The sequence below is a fragment of the Arvicanthis niloticus genome, chromosome 9 (genome assembly GCF_011762505.2).
Source record: "Arvicanthis niloticus isolate mArvNil1 chromosome 9, mArvNil1.pat.X, whole genome shotgun sequence".
Taxonomy (NCBI): Eukaryota; Metazoa; Chordata; class Mammalia; order Rodentia; family Muridae; genus Arvicanthis; species Arvicanthis niloticus.
Window position 1 is genome coordinate 11,123,159 of NC_047666.1, and position 24,771 is coordinate 11,147,929.

At 43.1% G+C, this 24,771-nt stretch overlaps 1 pseudogene and 1 gene segment (V, D, J or C); both read left to right on the top strand.

Annotated features, from left to right (window-relative positions):
* Positions 1-24,771, top strand: part of LOC117715468 (immunoglobulin kappa constant-like) — a 473,681-nt gene that overhangs the window by 159,309 nt on the left and 289,601 nt on the right.
* LOC117715088 (biorientation of chromosomes in cell division protein 1 pseudogene) lies at positions 7,819-9,432 on the top strand (annotated as a pseudogene).

Genomic DNA, 24,771 nt, shown 5'->3' on the forward strand with positions numbered 1-24,771 from the left:
TCCCAACACAGTAAACCCTGGAAACCCCAATACACCCTAAAAGCAAGACTGATTTAAAATCAAATCTCATGATGATGATAGAACACTTTAAGAAGGACATAAATAACTCCCTTAAAGAAATTCAGGGGGGACCTTCTGCCCCTTACCTGGATCCAGTCATAGACAGTGAGTACAGGTAGGACTAGAGTTAACCAAATGGCAAGAGCCAAGCTCAAGAACATAAGTAACAGAAACCAAATTACTTGGCATCATTAGAACCCAGTTCTCACACCATAGCAAGCCCTGGACACTGTGTAATCACACTGAAAAAGTAAGATTGAGAATTAAAATCACTTCTAATGATGATGATAGAGGATAGTAAGAAGGACATAAATAATTCCCTTAAAGAAGTACAGCAGAACACAAGTAAACAGGTAGAAGCCCTTAATGAGGAAACACAAAAATTCCCCTTAAATAATTGCAACAAAATACAGCCTGACAGGTGAAGGAATTAAACAAAAGCATCCAGAATCTAAAAATGGAAGTAGAAACATTAAAGAAATCTCAAAGGGAGACTACCCTGGAGATAGAAAACCTAGGAAAGAAATCAGGAGTTATAGGTGCAAGCATCACCAACGGAATACAGGAAATAGAAGAGAGAATATCATGTGCAGAAGATACCATGGAAAATATAGACACAACTGTCAAAGAAAATGCAAACTTCAAAAAGCTCCTAACTCAAAACATCCAGGAGATCCAGGACACAATGAGAAGACCAAACCTAAAGATAATAGGTATAGACAAGGGTGAAGATTCCCAACTTAAAGGGCCAATAAATATCTTCAACTAAATTATAGAAGAAAAAAATCCCTAATCTAAAGAACGAGATGCCCATAATCATATAAGATGCCTATAGAACACCAAATAGACTAGACCAGAAAAGAAATATGTCCTGTCACATAATAATCAAAACACCAAGTGTACCAAACAAACAAGCAATATTAAATGCAGTAAGGGAGAAAGGCCAAGTAACATATAAATGCAGACATATCAGAATTACACCAGACTTCTCACCAGATACTATAAAAGCTAGAAGATGCTGAACAGATGTCATACAGACCCTAAGAGAACACAAATGCCAGCCCAGGCTACTATACCCAGCAAAACCCTCAATTACCATAGATGAAGAAACCAATATATTCCACAACAAAACAAAATTTACACAATATGTTTCCACAAACCCAGCATTACAAAGGATAATAGTGGGAAAGCTCCAATACAAGGAGGGAAATTATACCCTAGAAAGAGCAAGAAAGTAATCCTCTTCTAACAAATCCAAAGAAGATAGCCTCACAAAAAAATCCCACTTTAATAACATAAATAACAGGAAGCAACAATCACTGTTCCTTAATATCTCTTAACATCAATGAACTCAATTCCCCCAATTAAAAGACATAGGCTAATGGACTGGATACATAAACAGGACCCAGCATTTTGCTGCATACAAGATACCCACCTCAGTGACAAAGGCAGACTTTACCTTAGAGTAAACGACTAGAAACCAATTTTTCAAGCAAATAGTCCTAAGAAAGAAGCTGCAATAGTGATTCTAAAATCTCCAGCCAGAGAACACAAAGGGAGGGACTAATGGCGCCAACTGTATAGGTAGTTGAGGGTGGTCTTGCCAGGCATCAGTGGAAGTGAACCACCTTGGTGCCTAAAAATTTGGATTCCCTAGTGTTGGTGAATTTTGAGAGGAGGGAGGCAGGAATGGAAGGATGGTGGGAGCACACCCTCATAGTAATTGGAGGAGGGGGGGATGGAGTAAGGGTTTAGGCATCAGTGAAAGTGGATGGCCTTGGTGCCTGGAAGTTTGGATTCCCTAGTGTTGGTGAATTGGAGAGCAGGAAGGCTGACATGGGACAATGGTGGGAACACACCCTTATAAAAACTCCCACAATTATATGGATTAGATATGACACAGGCAGGCCACATGAAAACTAGATTCCAGAATTCAAACAAAAAATTATCTTGATACTGAAATTTGTTTTGAGAATGGTATATTGCAGAATACACAGCCTTGGTGTATCTACTCATCAAACGAGCTGAGCAGACCTGCTCAAACCTCTGATGTCCTGAAATTCCAGCTGGATGCAGTGAAGACACAGCATCAGAGGCTTATCAATTTACACTTCCCCCCTGCCCCTCTTCTAATATCTCAATGCCCAAATTCAGCTTGAAAAAGATAATGAAGAGCCGGCGCCCCTATTCCCTTGGCTTGGGGACTGAGGTGGTTAACATTGGGATGTCTTTCTAGGGAAAAGTAGTGGTTTTGTTGGAACAGGGAGGATTAGCTAGGATTTATTGCATAGCCATACCTTATTGGTAGAAATATGTATAATTGTTATTAAAATGAAGTTATAATTTCTTAAATGGCATAAAATTTACTTTGATTTCAAATTTAAGGTTTTCATTGGTATGAGCGTCTTATAAATATAAAAGTGAGATTTTTGTTGTTTCTCTCATAGGCAGTGTGACTATATTTAGGAATACATTTAGGAATACAATGCCCAGTCCTTCTTTAACTTTTCTAAGTGATTTGAGATGGTTAGCCTGTGATTCAAGGGCCTATAGCAAATTCATGGCTCTGAGTTTATTGTTAGGGTGTTTTTCATATTTTATTTAGAAATAGTTGAGAGGAGTTAACAGACAACAGTCCAGATTGCCTTACATGAATAGTTGGTTTTCAAAATGTCAGAAGTCTACAGAATTGACATTACAAATATTTCTGTATTAATGTTCATTTTGATTAGAGACCTGTCTGCTCCTGACAGCCTTCTGTCTTGGATTCTAAGAAGAAATAGAGCATCTTTGGAGTTATTCCAGTTGTGGTGAGACAACCAGTAGGCAAGAATTGCCTCTTTTCATCTACAGACAACTCACTGTCCAGAAAAGGACACACTTTCGGGAATAGTCGACTGACTATATCTGCCCAGACAAAGTAATCAGCCCCTAATAATTCTGCATCACTAGGTCTATCAGATGATACTGGGCCAGAAGGCTGAAGATCAGATGCTCCAACATTTTGTAGTATAGCAACTGTTTAGGTGTTCATCGGTCTCTATAAATTGGCTAAATTTTAGAAGCGATGTTTTGTACTTTCCATAATTTCAGTTAACTCAGTCATTCTGCATTTCTGATGGGGTTGAAGACTTATAGTCTCATAGCCAATACTGGCTATTTACTTTGAGAGAAAATATTTGAGAGGATGGTTTTCAGCTGACATTCATTCTAAAGCCAAGGAAAATAGCCAGGTTCAGAACTAAGTCTTTTAGTTAGGAGGGATTACAGAGATTCTGGTTAGTCAACAAAATGATGGACTTGGGTCTGTCTTGTACCTTACTGACCAAAATTGGCATAGTTATGCTCTAATTGTATTTTAAGAGAAAAGCTTTATTTTAACAGGAATGGTGATATGTAGGAGGAGCTAAGGTGGGAGGAAGAAGAGGAAGAGGAAGAGTAAGGAGAGGAGGAAGAGAAAGAGAAAAGGAGCTAGGTGACAAGAGGGGAGAACATGGAGGCAGATGTTTCTGTGTCTCCACCAGTCAAATGTAGTTGGTATATCGAGGTTGGGTATTGAGTTACACTTTTGATTGTATGGGCATCTTGTTATTGAGCATTACCAGACTGATAAAGACTTTTATTAACATTTAAAGAATAGTATAAAAGCAAATAGAAAAAGAGGAAATAAGATAGGGGTTCTCTAGAAAGGGGAAATGGGGAAAGCACATCTGAAATCTAAATAAAATATTCAACAAAGAAAAAAATATCCAATAAAGAACAAAAACATGAGAAATGAAAATAAACAAGAGAATCCCCACAACAGCCTGGCCTAGGAAATATCTCATGAGTAGTCGTGAACAACATCAGGCATTATCTCATATCCACACCCAACGTTGTCTGCTGATCTCGACACACAAACCATGGCAAGGGAGGTTGCCTTCAAAAATAAACATGAACAAGTCTACAAACATACAGAGACACATCACACACATGGATCTAAAACATGGATCTAAAAAATAAGGTAGTTTGACAAGAATTATGTTAATTTTTTCAGTGAATAATTTTTCTCTATTTTCTCAGATAATGCTTTCTTTGGGTGTGTCACATTTTGAGGGATCAAGTTGTTTTTAAAATAACTTACATTGTGTAGCCACAATGTATACCCCCGCATCACACCTCAAACAGACTAGAGAGGAAAAGCTGGGTGGTAGTGGTATCCACTTTTAATCACAGCACTTGGGAGGCTGAGAAGGAGGATCTGGCCTACAGAATGAGCTTCAAGACAACCCAGAATAAATACAGAAATTCTGTCTCCAAAAATAACATATTTAGAATGGTCTTTTAAGACACTGTGTTGCTCAAGTACATTTTCTGCTGACACAAACTCCCAGTGGGTGAAACAGGAGCAGGTGCCCTTGGAGCAGCAGCACACTCTGCTGAGCAGATTTGCATATGGACTCATTATATAACAGCCCAGGCTCCCTTAAGGGCAGCTGTCAGGAGCCTAAGAGGCATCCTCTCTTCCAGCTCTCAGAGATGGAGACAGACACACTGTTCCTATGGGTGCTGCTGCTCTCGGTTCCAGGTGAGAGTACAGAGAAGTGTTGGAAACAACCTCTGTGTCCATCATAACGTTCCATGCCTCTGGATCATTATAATTACATACCCGATGAAAGCATTATCTGAGAGAAAATAGAGAAAATTTATTCACTGAAAAAATTAACATAATTCTTGTCATACTACCTTAATTTTTAGATCCATGCTTTAGACACGTGTGTTATCTGTCTTTGTATATTTGTATATTTGTTCATGTTCATCTTTAAAGGCAACCTCTCTTGCCATGGTATGTGTGTGGATCATTATAATTGGGCTATTGGTAATTGGTTTTAAATTTCCCAATTCCCTTTGATTCCCTGGTTTCTCATAATGATGTCCACAGTACTGTTGAATTTAAAAAAAAAAAAAAAAAGTCCTCTGCTGGGAAGGTTTTTACACATATATAACAATAGTCTGTGTGTTTGTCATTCCAGGTTCCAATGGTGACATTGTGCTGACCCAGTCTCCAGCTTCTTTGGCTGTATCTCTAGGGCAGAGGGTCACCATCTCCTGCAGGGCCAGTGAAAGTGTCAGTACATCTAGCTATAGTTATATGCACTGGTACCAACAGAAACCAGGACAGCCACCCAAACTCCTCATCTCTGGTGCATCCAACCGAAGATCTGGGGTTCCTGCCAGGTTCAGTAGCAGTGGGTCTGGGACAGACTTTACCTTCACTATCAGTCCTGTGGAGGCTGATGATGATGTAAACTATTACTGTCAGCAAGCTATGAAGGTTCCTCCCACAGTGCTCCAGGGCTGAACAAAAACCTCATGGGGTTGCAGCTCACTGAGACTCAGTCTCTCAATTTCTCTCTTACTCTGTGGCATCTCAAAACAGAGATCTAGGCTTGTTTGGAAAAATACTGCAAATAATGAAACAAATTTTATAAACAGATACTCACAAATAATATAAAATATCTTAGAGTGAATCTAACCAAGCAAGTGAAAGATCTATATGATAAGAACTTCAAGTCTCTGAAGAAAGAAACTGAAGAAGACCTCAGAAGATGGAAAGATCTCCCATGCTCCTGGATTGGCAGGATTAATTTAGTAAAAATGGCCATCTTGCCAAAAGCAATCTACAGGTTCAATGCAATCCCTAACAAAATTCCAAATCAATTCTTAATAGAGATAGAAAGAGCAATTTGCAAATTCATTTGGAATAACAAAAAACCCAGGATAGCGAGAACCATTCTCAACAATAAAAGAACTTCCGGGGGAATCAATATCCCTGACCTCAAACTGTACTACATAGTAGTAGTGATAAAAACTACATGGTATTGGTACAGAGACAGACAGGAAGATCAATGGAATAGAATTGAAGATCCAGAAATGAACCCACACACCTATGGTCACTTGATCTTTGACAAAGGAGCTAAAACCATCCAGTGGAAAAAGGACAGCATTTTCAACAAATGGTGCTGGATCAACTGGAGGTCAGAATGTAGAAGAATGCAAATCAACCCATTCTTATGCCCTTGTACAAAGCTCAAGTCCAAGTGGATAAAGGACCTTCACATAAAACCAGATACACTGGCTACCAGGAACTAAGCCACCAACCAAAGAGCACACATGTGTAGGGAAAACATAAGGCTGGGGATCCCAGGGTTCCTCCTGCCATGTTGTGGGTAGTCGGCTGGGAACGCTCTGGGTTCCTCCAGCTGGAAGTTGGGCCCCCTGCTCATTAACTAAAAGCCTCTCCCTGGCTCCTCATGGTTCCTCACAGTGGCGCTGCCCCAACACACGAGGAAGTCCTTGGGTTTCCAAAACCAGTTATGGCTGACAGTGGATGGATCTGGATGCATACCCCCTTAAACCCAGGATCCACCTGAGTTAAAAGGGGAGGGGAGAAGGAGGGAGGGGCTGGGAAGGAATGTTTAATGGCTCCACCTCTGGCCTTCAGGTACCTCATTAGTATGTAAATCTCTCTAGGGCCTGTTCACACCCTCCAACTGTGTATGTGACTGAAGGGTGAAGGTGGAATGAAGATTAGACCTCCTGTTAGGCCCAATACACATGGGCTGGTCCTTGGCCTCTGATACTTATGTAACAAAAAACTGACTCTCTGGCCTAAGTGGGATGAAATGGACTTGGTCCTGTGGAAGTCTGATGCCCCAGAGAAGAGGGATGCTAGAAGGGTTGGGTGGAAATGGTGGGTGTGTGAGAGAGAATCCAAAACAATTCTTTAATTGCATCTATGCTGAATATATACAGATGTTTTCCATGCTGATGTTCCTTAGACAGCTCTGCATTACAAGTTTTTACAAGGCATTTGTTTTGGACTCTGATTTTTCTTGTTTTTTTGTCTTTAGACTCTCCACACAATCCACAGTGCAGGAGCTTACTGTGTAGACAAGGCTAGTCTCGAATTCACAGATATATTCCTGCCTCTGCCTTCCAAATGCTAGGGTCCAAGACCCAGTCTGGAACATGATATTTTTAAACCAGGTATAAACTGTTACAAGTAATCACCAGGCTTTACACTGGTTATATGCAAATCCAGCATCTTACAGTGGAATGGAATTTACATTTGTTTATTTGTTGTTTGAGACTGGACCTCAACATTTTGATCCTTAACAGGAATCTTCCAGTTTCCATCTGTATCTGAAGCTGACCATGTGCCACAATTCTCCCTACCCAAATCCCACCAGGTAAGACATGGTTTCCCAGGAGTGTTGACACACTTGTCAGCACAGGTAAGACCACCACTTCTGCTCAAATTCCTGGTCCAAGAGAAACCTTTCCAGAGCCATCAAGACACAAAAACCAAGGATCAGCATGAGACAGAATCCTTTTGTTTTCATTTGTACCCAGAGCTGATCCTGTGCCACAGCTCTCCATACCCGAAATCCTCCTGGAAAGAACTGGTCTCCCAGGAGTACTGACACACAGGCTTGCAGGAGGAACAAGCCACAGTCAGACAGCAAGTCTTGACAACACCAGAAATAACCTGTTGACAAGAAGCAAGGACAAGAACATAAGCAATAGAAACCAAGGCTGCCTGGCATCATCAGAACCCATTTCTCCCACCACAGCAACCCTGGATACCCCAATACACCCTAAAAGCAAGACTCTGATTTAATATCAAATCTCATGATGATGATAGAGGACTTGAAGAAAGACATAAATAACCCCCTTTAAAAAATACAGGAGGGAAGGGGAGTACCATGGTCCCCAATGCTTCCCAACCCACACCTTCCCAACCCACTGTTTCACACCCTGCAGCCTCTGTCTCTGTCTTCAGTCCCTGGCTCCCAGAGGAGCAGCAGAGTGCTGGCCCAGTGTATGTGTGGCTTGCAGCCACAGCCTACTGTGCAGCAGCAGGCCCAGCGGGCCAGGACTGGCGGGGGCTACAGTGGGGCAGGCAGCCACATTAATCCTTCTTGGCTGCCTCCAGGAAATCCGCAGCACATTGCTCTCATGATGGAGCAGCTCAAGAGCCTTGGCCTGTTTAACAGCTTATGCTGGGACTGCCTGACCAACATGGACAATAAGCCAGCTTACCAGAACCTGAGACAGAAGGTGGATAATTGTGGGGCACTGAGCTGAAAGACAACCAAGTGTCTGGTTGAACAAGCTTCTGAACCCCGGAGAACCCTTTAGGGATGGCAGGAGTTCAGCTCTTTTTCTGGCCCCCTGGCTCTCTCAGCTTCTGCCTTTCACAGCCCCTCCCACAGAGAGGTTGAGAGGTCTACAACCACCGGGTCATGTAGGAATGGTGCCCCAGGCTCTCCTCACATGCATATGAGGCATCCCCAAAAACCTCAGACTAAGCCAATGAGGTTACCTGCTGCTAAAACCTTCACCCAACCCAAACTGTATATATTGAGCTTAATTGAGAAGTAAAGCGCACACAAGAACCATCTTGTTGTCTGAGAGCTTCCATCATCGACCCTCCCCTCTTCGCCAGCTAGACAGCTCCAGAGCTGTTAACACTGGACAAGGGATCTACCACCTTTCCCTGCTACCTAGCCAGTACTTCCCAGCTTAGCAAAGAGCTGTAACACTTCAGAACCCACCGGCTCTCCCAGAACCTGCCTGGGACACCAAGCTGCCTCCTTGTCAGCTAGTCGGCTCCTTATCGGCCTAGCCCAGGCCTGGACCGGTTCAGCATGGAGAAACAGGGGCAACACCTGGGAGAGATCGGTCAGTGACAGGACACCAGAGGCAGCGGCAGGGGCAGGCAATCTCCCCTCCCGCTCTCTCTCTGTGTCCTTTGGCCTCGACCTCCTGCATCAGGTCAGGACTGAGATCTACAGACAATGGAAACACAGGCCAGAGGCAGCATGGAGACAGTAGTGAGCCCTCCCTGCTCTCACCCTGTCCCCAGCAGGGAGATCATCATGGGACACCCTCCAGAACAAGGGTCCTACATCTGGACATCTGGACACACAGGAATGGAATCCTGCAATGAACAAGAACCAGTTTCTAAATGGGCTGAGGCAGAGCATGGTTCAGTCAGGCATGCTGGAAGCAGGAGTGGACAAGATCATTTCTCAAATGGTAGACACCAAACTAAACCACATCTTCAGGCCACAGATAGAGCAAGCAATCCACAAGTTCCTGTCCTCCAAGAAAAAAGAAGCTCTGCCAGCTGCCCATCCAGAACCTGAAAGCCAGTATCCTCCTGAGCAATCCCAAGATGCTTCCTGTGAATAAGCCCGATACCTTTGGAAGGCTTTATTTAACAAAGAAATGGATTCCTGTTTCATACGAATATAACTTTAGTCTACTATGCCATTACTGATGTCAGGATTTTGGCCTTGACTGCGGTGGTGTCCACATTGGATAGAGAGCAAGTTTGGTGGTGTAGGACAGTTACCCGTACTTGCTCATTGACTGTGTTAAACATTTGACCAGCCTGTCCAAGCGTAGCCCAGTAGACACTACATAGGTTTAAGCACTACAGTGACATGGGTTGGTCTAAACAAACTTTATACTTGAAGAGAGACACTGCATGTGGAGACACTTGCACTCTGTGGTATACAGAAGCCAGGCTGGAGGCTAGCTGGTCAGGACAGCAAGGGTCAGTGGGACCAGCTGCTGGACAGTGGGTTTTGATATTGTTGCTAGAGATACAGACTGGAACTGTAGAGTGAAAAATTATAAAGACCATTTTATAAAATATATACAGGCTCACTAATTCCAAGAAAGGGGAACTAGATATAAGATTTCAGGCCTTTACTGTCACTGCCCCAGACACATTCTGGGTGGAGGGCATTATCCCTGAATCAGAGGACACTTCCTAGATTAACATTCCTCAAGCCTCCACCTGTGGGTGAGGAAAGCCCAAAGCAGGAAGACACATTCCTGACCACAAAAAAAAGATGCAAGCCATCTAGGTGGGGCTGTGACCGGAATAAGTGAAAAATAGTTAACCTGAAATAGTTGGTAATGACAGGATATGGCACAGTGACATGGTAAAACTACATTCTTGAGAAGAATGAGTGTGCAGAGTGATTTTCACATGATTCATGAATCATTTAGGGTAGGTTCCTCTAAAATGTTCCACTGTTCTTGGTTACCCCTCCCTGCCTTGGTCTTTCCAGTGTTACAGCCTGTTGGTGTTCAAAATTTGTAAAGCAACCAATCATGTGTAACTGCGCAAAAATTCCTCAAATTTCCCTACCCCATGCCATAAAAAACCCTCAGCTTGCTGGCCTTTTGTCAAACTCTACTCCTGTGCGAGTGTGCAGTTTGACTGCTGGCTGCCAGCTGTCTTCCCTAATAAACCTATGCTGATTGCATCCAGGTACAGTGTCTTGGAGTTTGTGGGTGTTCGAGACTTTCCGAGACTTGAGTAAGGGTCTCCCGAGTTTGGGGGTCTTCATTTGGGGACTTGTCCTGGATTTTGCACCACCCTAATCCAAGAACCCACTGGGAGGTAAGGGAACACCGCTGTTTTCTGTCTGTCTGTCTGGTTGTTGTGTGAAATTGTCTGGTTTCTCATGTGCTGGGATGTCTATATTGTCTGATTTCTCGTGTGCTTGTTTGTCTAAGTTGTTTGGTTTCTAAGTTGTTTGTGCCTGTCTGTCTAAATTATTTGGTTTCTGAAAAGTGCACTTTTGGTTTGGACTGGCAGCTGTTTCTGTCTCATGAGGGGCAGTAAACCGTTTCTGTCTTGAGAGGAGATAAACGAGTGATTAGCAGACGTGCTGTGAGGTCACTAGCTTCCGCACTCCCAGAGACATTTGGGGGCGCATCTAGGTGCCGGAGAGGATGTGGAATCCCTCTCGGCTGGCACTGGGTTCATCTAGGTGCCAGAGAGAATGTGGAATCCCTCTTGGCTGGCACTGGCGTTTGTGACGGGTTTTTGTTAGTCTCTTTGTGTGTTAACAATGGGGCAGAGAGAAGAGGTCAGAAATGGCTACCACTGCCTAGGGCAGAAGTTGTTGTGCTCTCGTGACAGTGTGTCTATTTTTGGGTTGTTCATTGCTGGTGTGTTAGAAATCTGTTAGACTTAGTCCAGCATAGGCTGGCCAAGTCATCTGAATCTGTTAAATCTGAATCTGTGAAGACTGGCCATGTTGTCTGGTTATTGGAGAGGCAGAGGCAGGCGGATTTCTGGCTGTCTTTCTATGCCCTTATTCTGTAACTTGGTCTCTGCACCCATGGCAGGGGTGAGAACTGTCTGTATCACCTGGTTATGTATCACCCGTGAGAGGGGTGAGCTATCTGTGTTGGTTTTTTGTGTGTTTTCTTGGCAAATTATCTGTGTGTTAGCCTTTAATCTACTGTGTTAAACATCTTAAGTTAAAAATAGGTAACATGATCACTGGCAGAGAAAGAGATGAAGCCGCTGCTGGTACAAGAGTACTGCTACAGAGCAGAGAGGTGGGCAGGTCCTTTAGTAAGGGACATTGAACATGGTTCAGGTTCAGACACCCTGCCGACCACATGTAGTGTGTTCTCCAGTTAACACCACATGGAGGGTGCCTCTGCCCAGCCCGCACTTGGTGGGTGACAACTCACAGCTCCCCAGTACAGCCACCTTGAACCACCCAGCCACGCAAGTTGGCCGACAGCATGCGACAGCTATCTAGTTTGGTGTGCGTTGCTGTACTGGGGCCCTCGGGGTCACTGCTGTAACAAATCAGCAGTTTTCCACCTGCTGCCTATGAAGATAGATAGAGCCCAGGTGATTAAAAACCTGGCAGTAGAGCCAGGACAGCTGGACAAATAGCTCCCACAAGACTATTCACCTGAGAGTTATAATTATATACTTTTATTAAAAAGTAGTGAGTGAATAGCATTGAGATTTTTTTAAAGGAAAAGTGAATAAGTAGTGCTGAGACAAGTCACATGATGTGAATCCAGCTTAATGCCAAACCAACAAAACTGCCTGCAGACAGGTCAGACAGGTCAGGCAGGTTTGCCTGCTACAAAAAGTTATAGGTTATCCTGAGTCAGAGAGCCAAAAGACTAGGCCTCCATTTTGGTACAGATACAAATTTATAGTAAAAAGTAAGTTAGTAATAAAAGCAATAAATAGGCCAGGATCCCTCAGGCACCAAGATTTAGTGCCCAAGGAATACTTTTCCCTCCCCCCCCCCCATAAAAGCCTTTCTTCTACAAGACCCTTGTAGGTTCTGGTCTTCAGGAGTGAAGAAAAAGGGACTCCAATCAAAGGGAGATAAGAAACTCCTTGAAAAAGACCTGTGTGCACATTGCAAGTAAAGGAGCCAGCTTTGGGGTCCAAGAGGGCCCTAACAAATAGAAGCCAGGGACAGGAAATCCCAGGCCTTGAAAAACATCCCAAATGGTCAAGATATTAACTCTGTGTGAAGACAGCTATTGAGATCGACAAGGCGGCTTGGAGCCACCCAACTCTTAATAGACATAGGGTCTCCTCCAGGACAATGGGCCAAAATGTATTCTTGGACTATCCAAAAAATGGTGGACTAAGAGATGGGCTGGGTATCCCATTCATTTATGGTCATCCTAGACTCTCTCTACCCTCTTTTGGGTTGAGACTTACTCCCCAGGATGGGGAGTTTCTTATCTCCCTTTGATTGGAGTCCCTCTTCTCTGCTTTCTGTAAATTCTTTCCTGTCACCTTTCTTTTTCTTCTTCTTTCTCTAGACTTTCTATCTTCTCCACTCTTTTCCTCTAGACTTTCGCAGCAACTTACAGTAAACCTTTTATCTTCTAGTCTCAGCAACTTACACTAAATCTTTTATCTTCTCCACTCTTCTTCTCCAGATAAACTTCCTACCCAATGGGCTGCAACTAACTGAACTCACAGGTAGACAAAAGGCTTCTCCTACTGACTCCAGCCAGGGGCCGACTCCAGCCGAGAGCCAAGAGCCGAGGTAACCTGCTTTACAGATGGGAGCAGTTTTCTCTATGCTGGTCAGAGACAAGCCAGAGCTACTGTGGTGGACACAAATGTCATCTGAGCTGACTCCCCACCCCTGGATCATAGGTGCAGAGAACAACCTTGAAACTTGGGGACAACAAGAAAATCAACATCTGCAAGGACAACGGGTATGCTTTTGCCACAGCCCATGTCCGCAGGGCTATAGCCAAGAGAGGAAACCCTGATGAAATATTTTTTGCCCAGGACACCAGAAGGGAGGAGACTCAGTGGCCTGGGTGATAACCGGACAGATCAAGTGGCTTGATACAGAAACCCGTCCTGGTTTTGGGCCTAAGAGATGGCCTCACTTAAAACACAGAGTAAGAGAAAGAACTCAGATTGCTAGCCATCCTGCCAGCTACTATCTAAAGGAAAGGAGGCAATGGTGCACACAAGAAGGGAGAACTATACTTCCCAGAAAACAAAAGACTTACCAAGCTAAATGCACAGATGGACTCTTCAGATATGAATACAACCAAGCAGCCAAGAGATTTAAAGCGTATAATAGACCTCAGGTTTTGGGCCAGAGAAATAATAAGACAGTGTAGGATATGCCAGCAAACAAAGAACTTATGAGACTTAGAATAAATAAGAAAATACCTAGGAGAAAAAAAGCCTAGAATAGGGACCTTCCTGAAGTTTCAAGTGTCTTAGGTAATTAGATCAGATAGCAGTTTTTTACTTTTGTTTTTAAGATAAGTCAGAAATTGTCAGAGATATTAGAGGCTCCACTGTTTATACTGTCTCCAAAGCTCAGGACAGCTAGAGAGAATATACAGAACCCTAAAACTAAATTGACCTCCGGAGCTGGTGCTGGCTAGAGATTGTCCCTTGCCTCTGTTCCACACCCAGAATGTCCCTCTTGTGTGAGAAATGATTTTTCAGGCTACTAAGAGACTGTTTCTAGTGCTGTTGACCATCTGACCTCCTTGGAGCTCATCAACACCACCTGTGCCTGATGCCAACTGAAGAACATCCAGAACAACACCCTGCTGTTTATCTCAAGGTCTTCTGCTATTCTACAAGGCCAAAGAGCAGCAGGCCTTGACTCCTGAGACATCCCACCCTAGAGGCACAGGGGTAATGCAACTTTAGTGGGTGGGGCTTAGGGTGTGTACACTCAAGGTTAATGACAGCTTGTGATTCCAAGATTGAAATCGAAATGTAAATCCAGAGTTATATAGATTTATTCCTTTTACAATTTCTCTTTATTATATGTGATTATATATGTACGTAAACAACTGTGTACCACACAATGTTAAAAGTCAGAGCCAGAGGACAACTTTAAAAGTGTGTTTGAAAGAAATAAAAACTTTTTTGAGGCCCCCTAGCCAATAAAATAGAGCCTGAGGACCCCTGCTAGCAGATACTTAGTGCATAAGATTGATAAATGGTGACCTTAAAGTTCAAGATTAACCCTTTATATATCTACTTCTGTCTTAGATGAGGCCATATACTTGTCCAGCTAGTTCCTCGGGTTTACTACCACCCTACAGCTTCTCTTAAACTGAGTTTGAGATACACACCCTAGACGCTTCGGCAGAGAGCCTATTTTCCTTGACCCTAGCTGTCATACTGGGACTTGGAGTGGCCACAGGTGTGAGAACAGGTATTGCTGCACTAATACAGACACCCCGTTATTTCCCATGAGCTAAGGGCTGCCATTGATGTAGATTTGAGAGCCCTAGATCAGTCATTATCAAAGTTAGAAGAGTCATTAATTTCCCTCTCAGAGGTTGTTCTGCAGAACAGAAGATTAGACTTGCTGTTTTCTTAAAGAAAGAGATTTGTGTGCTGCTCTAAGAGAAGAATGTTGCTTCTATGTAGACCATTCAGGAGTGATAAGAGACTCTATGAGTAAATTTAGAGAAAGGTTAGACCAGAGACAGAAAGATAGAGAGACACAACAAAGTTGGTTCGAAAGTTGGTTCAATAAGTCCCCTTGGATGACTTTTGCTTTTAACCATAGGTCCTTACATTTTAAATAGATTAATAACTTTTTGTTAGAGAAAGGACAAGTGCTGTTCAGCTTTTTGTGTTGCACCATCAATATTGCGTTTTAGATCAAGAAAATGATAATTATGATGACACTAGAGTTTAAACTTTTCTAAAGATCCAAATCAGAAAAAGTGAAGTGAGAATGGGCTTATTAATAATTGAGTTTTTATGATTAACAAGCTAAGGTTTTATGGTTAAAAACTTTCATTCGAGGAAAAGTGAGGGATGTAGAGTGAAAAAATATAAAGACCATTTTATGAAATATATACAGGCTCACTAGTTCCAAGAAATTCCTCTGAAATTTTCCACTGTTCTTGGTTACCCCTCTCCCCTTGGTCTTTGCAGTGTTACAGCCTGTTGGTGTTCAAAATTTGTAAAGCAACAAATCATATGTAACCACATGAAAACACAACCAATCATGTGTAACTGCGCAAAAATTCCTCCCTGTTCCCTACCGCATGCCATAAAAAACCCTCAGCTTGCTGGCCTTTTGTCAAACTCTACTCCTGCGCAAGTGTGCAGTTTGACTACCGGCTGCCAGCTTTCTTCCCTAATAAACCTCTGCTGATTGCATCCAGGTATGGTGTCCTGGAGTTTGTGGGTGTTCGCGACTTCCTGAGACTTGAGTAAGGGTCTCCCGAGTTTGGGGATTTTCAGAACAATGGTAGTTAGCATCAGTAGCCTTAAGGTTGTGGTGATCATCCTGTGCCTCAGGGTCTTAGTGGTTTCCTTTCTTTGCCAGAGGAAGTATTGCAGCCCTCGAATGAGTGAGGAAGCTGAGACTAGGGGTGCACGGAAAACCCCACAGCTTCTGTCCTGGCATTTCCCCATCTGCAGGGGTGAGTCACTCTGGATGCTGTGCTCAGTTCTCATGTTTGTGTTTTTAGAAAAACAGTGCAGGTTTTTTTGGGGGGGAGGGTTGAGACAAGGTTTCTCTGTGTAGCCCTGGGTGTCCTGGAACTCACTCTGTAGACCAGGCTGGCCTCGAACTCAGAAATCCATCAGACTCTACCTCCTGAGTTCTGAGATTAAAGGCGTGCTCTATCACTGTATTGCTTGTTCCTTAACTATTTGAATCTATTTTACTGCTAGACCCTTGAACTAGAACTGACCTTAATACATGCATGTAATCAAAATAATATAAAAGCATAAAGGAGGAGGGGGATGTGAAAGGGAGTTCTATGGAGGGGAAATGGGAAGACACTTGAATACCTAGATAGAGGAGAAAAGTTCCTGAACAGAACACCAATGGCTTATGCTCTAAGATCAAGAATTGATAAATGGGACATCATAAAATTACAAAGCTTCTATAAGGCAAAGGACATTGTCAATAAAACAAAACAGCAACCAACAGATTGGCAAAAGATCTTTACCAATCCTACATCCTATAGAGGGCTAATATCTAAGATATACAAAGAACTCAAGAAATTATACTCCAGACTGTTAGGAGCCGCATGAGCATGATAGCATTCGCCATTACAAGATGGAGCGGGCATCCTGTCCTCCCTCAAGTAAACAACTAACTATGCAGGTGCAAAAGGCAAAAAGCACGACAAAGTCACTGCCCATCCTGGGGAGTATGATGGGTAATGAGTGAACAGCCAATCAGAAGTGAACACGCCATTCTAGGGTACATATAGCAGTGCCTTTTCTGGGCTTGGAGTCTTTCCGCTTCTGCTGATACAAGAATAAAATCTTGCTGTAGTAACCACCCGAACACTGCCTCACGTGTCTCTTTCGCAGGCGAAGGGGACACGGAGGGGCTCGGAACATCTGGCGTCGAAACCCGGGATCTTCAAGGCGCAGCAGAAGACCCCCCAAGACTCAGGGCGGGTTAAAAGACTACAGGATCAAGGTACGTCCCTGAGAGATATGTTTGGGGTGGAAGCTTTTGTTGTGGGCGGATATTCACCCATTGCCCCCACAGCAATAGTTGGCCTCTTGCTTGCGTTGCTTTCACTTTTAGCTTATTTGTGTTGTAAAGATCCAGCTCGCAACACAGCTATTAGTGCAAGTCAAGAGGTTTCAGGAGAGATCCACTCCAGAGTATCAGAAACAGGGCATGTTAGCCGGCATCAGGCCAAAGAGCCTGGAAAGGAGAAGCAGGCAAAAAAGCCTGGGCAACAGAAGCAGGCCAAGGAGACTGGTCATAGGAAAGAGTACTCAAAAGGAACAGGGGCCACTGCAGGGCCTGTTAAGGTTAAGGACCTTTCACCGGCTGGTGAAGAGAGAGTGGAGTTTGGGGGGACCCCCTGTACCCCATTAAGGAGCCTGCTTCCATAGACCTTAGCAGCTCCGAGGAAGACCTAAAGCAAGGAGAGGAAGAGAGCCTAGAGCAGGAAGCAGCCGCCTATGCAAAAAATAGCCGTTCTGGGATAAGACTAAGAAAGACCTTGAATCCCTCAGGCCCGCCCTTGCCTCCGGCCTATGCCTCAGGCAGCGCCTCTAATTCATTTCTCAGACCAGGAGATCGGAGACAACTACAGCTTGCATTTCCGGTCTTTGAAGCCACAGAAGGCGCTCGTGTCCATGCCCCAGTAGAGTATAGACAGGTCAAAGAATTAGCTGAGGCAGTACGTGCATATGGAATTGGGGATAATTTTACTATATCCCAAGTGGAGAGATTAAGTACAGCTGCTATGAGGCCAGGAGATTGGCAGGACACAGTGAAGGCAGTACTTAACAATATGGGCCAATACCTAGAGTGGAAGGCCTTGTGGCATGAGGCACTACAAGCACAAGCCAGAATTAATGCAAACACTGAGGGACAACAATTATGGACTTTTGACATGCTGGCTGGAGTTGGAGTACATGCAAACGACCAGACCGCTCATCCCTGCCAGGTCTATGTACAGATAGCATCAGCTGCAATAAAGGCATGGAAGTCCATCCCTAGGAAGGAAGGCAGTAACCTTTATTCGTCCAAGATAATTCAGACATCTAATGAGTCTTTCTCTGACTTTGTGGCCCACATGACTGAGGCGGCTGGCAGAATCTTTGGGGAACCAGAACAAGCAATGCCATTGATTGAACGGATGGTCTTTGAGGATGCCACGGCTAAATGCTGTGCAGCCATTGCTCCTTGGAGAGCCGGGGGCTGCAAGACTGGTTGGGAGTCAGTCGCGGCTTGGGAGGTCCCCTTGCTGGTGCTGGACTTGAAGCAGCAAACTTAGAAATGGCTGCAGTCCTCCTAAAAGGTCAGAATCGTGGAATGCTTTGCCTGTGGGAAGGCAGGACATATGCTGCATGTTGCTACTGAGAAAGTTCAATGTTCAGAAATTGGCTCCTTTTTAGGGATGGTTATCTATCCAGAAAAGATAATTCCTCAGAAATTGGAGATTCGTAGAGACCATTTACATACTTTGAATGATTTCAGAAATTATTAGGTAATATAAATTGGTTAAGACCATTTTTAAAAATTCCCTTGGCCAAGCTGAAACCTTAATTTGATATTTTGGAAGGGGATGCTCATATTTCCTCACCGAGGGCCTTAACACCAGCTGCGAGCCGTGCTCTGCAAGTAGTAGAAAACGCTTTACAAGATGCCCAGTTAAAATGCATAGATGAAACCAAAACCTTTGATTTATGCATTTTTAAAACTAGACACTTACCAACTGCTGTGTTATGGCAGGAGGGGCCTTTGTTATGGATTCATCCCAATGCTTCTCCTGCAAAGATTATTGAAAGGTATCCAGATGCAGTTGCTCAACTTGCCCTTCGTGGATAAAAGCAGCTATTACTCATTTTGAAAGGGAGCCTAAGGTTTTGATAGTGCCTTATACTGCCCATCAAGTCCAAATATTAACGGTGACCTCTGATGTTTGGGCAGTGCTGGTTACTTCCTTCAATGGTCAAATAGATAATCATTATCCTAAGCATCCCATCTTACAATTTGCCTTAACTCAAGCTATCATATTTCCACATATTGTGTCTCAGGAGCCACTTCCAGATGGAATGGTAGTTTATACGGACGGGTCAAAAACAGGAGTGGGTGCCTATGTGGTTAATGATAAGCTTACATCCAAACAATACCATGAAACCTCACCTCAAATTGTGGAATGCTTAGTAGTGTCAGAGGTTCTGGAAATCTTTCCAGGTCCCTTAAATATTGTTTCAGATTCCTTCTATGTGGTTAATGCAGTAAAAGCATTAGAAGTTTGTGGGTTAATTAAGACATCTAGCAGACTTGTAGAAGTTTTTCAAAAGATTCAGCTTACCCTGGCTAAGCGAAGATTCCCTGTCTTTATAACTCATATCAGGGCTCACTCAGGCTTACCGGGACCTATGTTGCATGGAAATGACCTGGCAGATCGAGCCACAAAGTTGATTGCAATTGCCCTTTCACCAAAATTAGATTTGGCTAAAGCCTTTTGTAAAAGGTTTCATGTGACAGCCGAGACACTACGATGTCAGTTTAACATCTCTAGAAAGGAGGCCAGAGATATCATGACTCAATGCCAAAACTGCTGTCAATTCCTACCTGTTCCCCATACAGGAATTAACCCTCAGGGAATTAGGCCTTTACAGATCTGGCAAATGGATGTTACTCACATCCCATCCTTTGGCAAATAACAATATTTGCATGTCTCCATTGATACCTGTTCTGGAGTTATGTTCGCCTCTCCATTGACCAGAGAAAAGGCGGCCCATGTTATTCAACATTGTCTCGAGGCTTGGAGTGCCTGGGGAAAGCCTAAAATCCTTAAAGCTGACAATGGACCAGCCTACAGTTCTCAAAAATTTCAACAATTTTGTCACCATATGGAGGTGACACACCTGACGGGTCTTCCTTACAACCCTCAGGGTCAAGGTATCATTGAGCATGCTCATCGTACCCTTAAAACTTATTTGATAAAACAAAAAGGAGAAGTTGAGGAAGCTTTGCCCGTGGTGCCATGAGCTACTGTTTCTCTGGCACTTTTTACCCTCAACTTTTTGAATTTGGACAGTCAGGGCAACACTGCAGCTGATCGCCATTGCCTAGAACCAACTAGGCCAAAAGAAATGATAAAATGGAAAGATGTTTTGACTAGTGAATGGAAAGGCCCGGATCATATTTTAATAAGATCCCGGGGAGCAGTTTGTGTTTTTCCACAGGAAGAAGACAACCCATTTTGGCTGCCAGAGCGACTGACGTGGCGACTTGTGGTTCCTGAAAATGACCCCCCAAAGGATTCATCTGCAGACGCTCTCAGTTCTCATTTGGACTCTCCTAAATCGGGTTCCTAGTATATATAGTGAATTTAGATGGCTATCCTATCTGCTTTTCCAAAACCTATGCCCTTGCCTTCTTAAAAGACGCCGCTTCTGCTAACTTGTACCAATGTAACTTGCTTTATGTCCCAGTGCTGGTCTGCTCTTGTCTATAAGCAGGCCCTAATAGCCAGTATACCACTATGGATCCCTATCCCCGTTCAGACGTCTGGGACCTTGACTTTATTTCGACAGAAGAGAGATTTTGATATAACTGCAGCCATTATCACTGATATTACCATCTCTGCAGCTGCAGCTGTGACAGCCAGCACAGCCTTGGCTAATCAAGTTACAGCAGCTACTGTTGTTAATCAAATTTCAGAAAGGACCTCTGAGGCTTTGACCACTCTACAGAGAGTGGATGCATACCTGGCATCAGGCATCCTGTTGGTCAATCAGAGAGTTGAATTGCTCCAAGCCCATGTGGAGCAGCTCACAGATGTGGTTCAAATGAGCTGCATGTCAGCAACCCCACATCTATGTATTACACCTCTGAGATTTATGAATGATACATTTATTCAAAGCCATAATTTTTCTGCTTATTTACAAGGGAAGTGGACTAGGGAGCTGGACCAGATGCAGCAGCAATTGCAGATCCGGATTTCAAGCCTTAATGGAACACGAATGGACCCCGTTACCCCTGGCACTTTTACTTCTTGGCTTACCTCTGCCTTTTCTTTCTTTCATAAAGGGTGGGGACAGGCCTGTTTGGTGCAGCCCTATGTTGTGGATTAGTGTTCATGTTATGATTGGTCTGCAAGCTCAGAGCCCAACAAAAACGTGACAAGGTCGCTATCGCCCAAGCACTTGTAGCCTTGGAGCAAGCATCTTCCCCTGAAATTTGGTTATCTATGCTAAGAAAGTATCTGATGACTGAGACCCTCAGTTAATGCACCCCAGGGGTTCAGCCCATTGCACTGGGTCAATGAGAGGTCTAAGTCTAGCCAGCCCTTGCCTGAATAACTGTGGTACCTGAATATTTAGAGGTGTTGCAAGTAGATACTCGACAGGGAATGTTTCAAGAGTGTGGATAGATTTCCCGAAAGTATACCTGATTGCACAAAGGTTTGATGCCAAGAAACCTCCTCCCCTGGTGTCGCCCCAGGGCGGAGGCTCCCTTTCCCCGTCAAAAGACATCGAGATGGGTATGGGAATTATTACTCATTGCATGACAACAAGAGAAAAAACTCATTACAATATCTCATTTTGCACAGGGGATCAGGCCTCTGCTTTCCCTCACTGAGTTGGTGCTGCGCTTGATAGGCAAAAGGCTGTTCCATCTTAATAAAATTATTAGGGGGAGATGTTAGGAGCAGTGTGAACGTGATAGCATTCGCCATTACAAGATGGAGCAGGCATCCTGTCCTCCCGCAAGTAAACAACTAACTACACAGGTGCAAAAGGCAAAAAGCACACCAATGTCACTGCCCATCCCGGGGCGTATTATGGGTAATGAGTGAACAGCCAATCAGAAGTCAACACGCCACTCTAGGGTACATATAGCAGTGCCTTTTCTGGGCTTAGGGTCTTTCCACTTCTGCTGATACAAGAATAAAGCCTCGCTGTAGTAACCACCTGAACACTGCCTCACGTGTCTCTTTCACAGGTGAAGGGGACACAGAGGGGCTCGGAACAACAGACAACCAAATAACCCTATTAAAAATGGGGTACAGAGCTAAACAAAGAATTCTCAGCTGAGGAAATTCGAATGGCCGAGAAGCACCTTAAGAAATGCTCAATATCCTTAGTCATCAGGGAAATGCAAATCAAAACAACCCTGAGATACCAGCTAGAAGGTAACATATACTACCATTGTAATAACTTTCTGGAGGCTTACTGACTTGTTGGCTAACCTAGGTCTAGACCTGGAAGCTTCTAGCCTCTGTATCAATCTAATCTAGGCCTAGAATGTTTTCAGCCTCTAAGATTTGCTGCTGAATAAGCTCACCTTGTCTTATTCTTTCTGAATTAAAGCTCACTGTCTCAACTTAGCTGTTCTGGGCTGAAAATCCTCTACCAGATGATTTGTTCAATTTGGCTTTTCTCTCATCATTGAAATTGCTCTGATTGACCTCAAACTAACTCTAGCAATCTATCCTACTCTTCTGACTTCTTCTCAATTGTTCTTAGTCTTTACCTGTGTCTAGCTTGTTCTCTCCATAAAACTATCTCAGCAAAACTCTCCTTCTCCCTCTCTGTTCTGCTCTACTCTCTCTGTCAACTCTGCTGCTCTCCATGAACTCTACTGTAATCATGTACTGTACTCTCTTCTTTCTGTACTATCTGTCTTTTAAGTAGCTGCTCTTTCCTCTTTTTATGAGAATTGGGCATATCCTATTTTGTTAAATCTTTCTCTTATTCATCACTTTTTCAGCCACTCAATAATACATCTTTTTCAAACATGAGTACTTCCTTCTACAAACTAAGTTACCATCCTTGTATGGGAATAAATGTGCATATTAAGAGCATGTCTGTATTCCAGCCAGAGGGAGTAAAGGTGTGTACTAACGGCTGAGCCACACCCCAACTAGAAACAGGTTCAAAAACCCTCTAACAGGATCTGATGGCAAAGATCAATAAAAAGAACTGACAGCTCAAACTTGAAAGAATGTGGAGTAAAAGGAACATTCATACATTCCTAGTGGGAATGAAAATTCATTCAGCCACTATGGATAACAGTGTGGTGTATCCTCAGAAAGAAATCTACATCAATATCTAGCTAAACCACTTTTGGGCATATACCTAAAAGATACTTCATCCTACCACAGAGATCCTTGTTCAGCTATGTTCACTGCTGTTCTGTTTATAATAGCCAGAAATTGGAAACAACCTAGATTTCCCTCAACAGAAAAATGGATAAAGAACACACACATACAACACACACACACACACACACACACACACACAAACAGACACAGATACACACAAATAACAACATGAAATTTACAAGCAAAGAGTAGAATAAATATTCTCGAATAAGGAATCCTGGACTCAGAAGAAAGAATATAGAATATATTCTTTTATTATGTGGATATAAGCTGTAAAGTCAATGATAAGCAAACTACAATCTGTTGGGGTTCAGGAATCTCCACACCAACCATACAAACACTGATCTCAGTTAAGTAAGAAGAGTTTGTTGAATTAAATGACTTTAATAGTGGTCAGACCAGGCACATAGTTCAGAACTGAGTCTGAATCAATGAAATCAAACAATTATCAGGGAAGACTATTTATAAAAAAAAATGTTCAAAAGTTTAAAAGGCAAGAAGAGGAGCAATATTACATTTTGGCTTACTAGACAAAGTATTATAACCTAACCTTTAAGCTGATTGGTTCTGAGTAAGGAAGGGAGGTGGGATAGGTGGTGAACAGGGGAATTTCAGAACACTAAAGCAACAGAGCATTATTGATTCAACCATAAAATTTTGACTTATCAATAACATTCTTCAGTCGTAGCTGTTGATAATTACTTCTGGGAAGTGGAGTCTGAGAAAGTTGACTTTATTTCACCTTATGAGCAAAACAGAGACTGAATGCAAAATGGCCACAGTTATGATAAAAGGAGCAGGCCTCAACAGAATCCATAGAATCATAGAGGGTGGGTATAGACTACAGGACTAGGGGCCAGTGGGACAGATAAATCTCTGTCACCATAGCTGGTAATTTTTTACTGTCTTCTGAAACCAGGGAGAAATGTGTGTTTGATGGCAGAGTCGGAATTTACTGGGCCAGCAAATTTTCTATGTAGTAGCTCTACATAGAATTATACCTTACTAAATGCTCACTCAGCCTAAGTTGAGTGTGTGCAACTAGATATTGGTCAGAGGTTACAATACTTAATATCAGTTTGTAAATTAAGAAAATGACAAAATGAATGAGTTAACATTTATTCTGAGATAGAAATGACAACAGCTTTCACACGATTTTCTTTGCTGTGTGTCAAGAACAACATTGATTAAATAATATTCACTGAAATACATGAACTCTTTGTGACCTCTGTCACATAGACTCTCTTTGTATTATGCATAAAACTTATTCTTCTTGGCCAATTTCTACCATATTAGCTTCAGACTCATGTCTGCTTCTACACTCAATTCCTTTGTCCTCCTTTGTAAAGCGCAGCCCATCCTTTCCCCATATTCAGTGCACTTCAGGACTTCTGGGCACATCAAAGAGCTCCTCTCTGAGCTGTTTATGGCCACATATCTTGTCTCAGGGCTGGGATCAGGTACCTACATTGCAGTGGTCAACCTTGTCTGCACATCTGTGTTGTGTTAAACACAGGAAAATCACAGTCTAAAATTCTACTGTTCTGTCACCTTATCCATCTTTCTGTCAGAGTGTACTGAGTCTCCACTCATGATGAGGGGCCCGTTCTGATGCACTGAAGCAAAACGTGCCAATGTTATGGAATAGAAAGTTAAATTGTAAGTCAATAAAAAAGAGGACAAGGCAGGTATAAATAAAAATATATATTAACAGGACTATATGCAAAAATAGATGAGATATGGGTTTTGGAG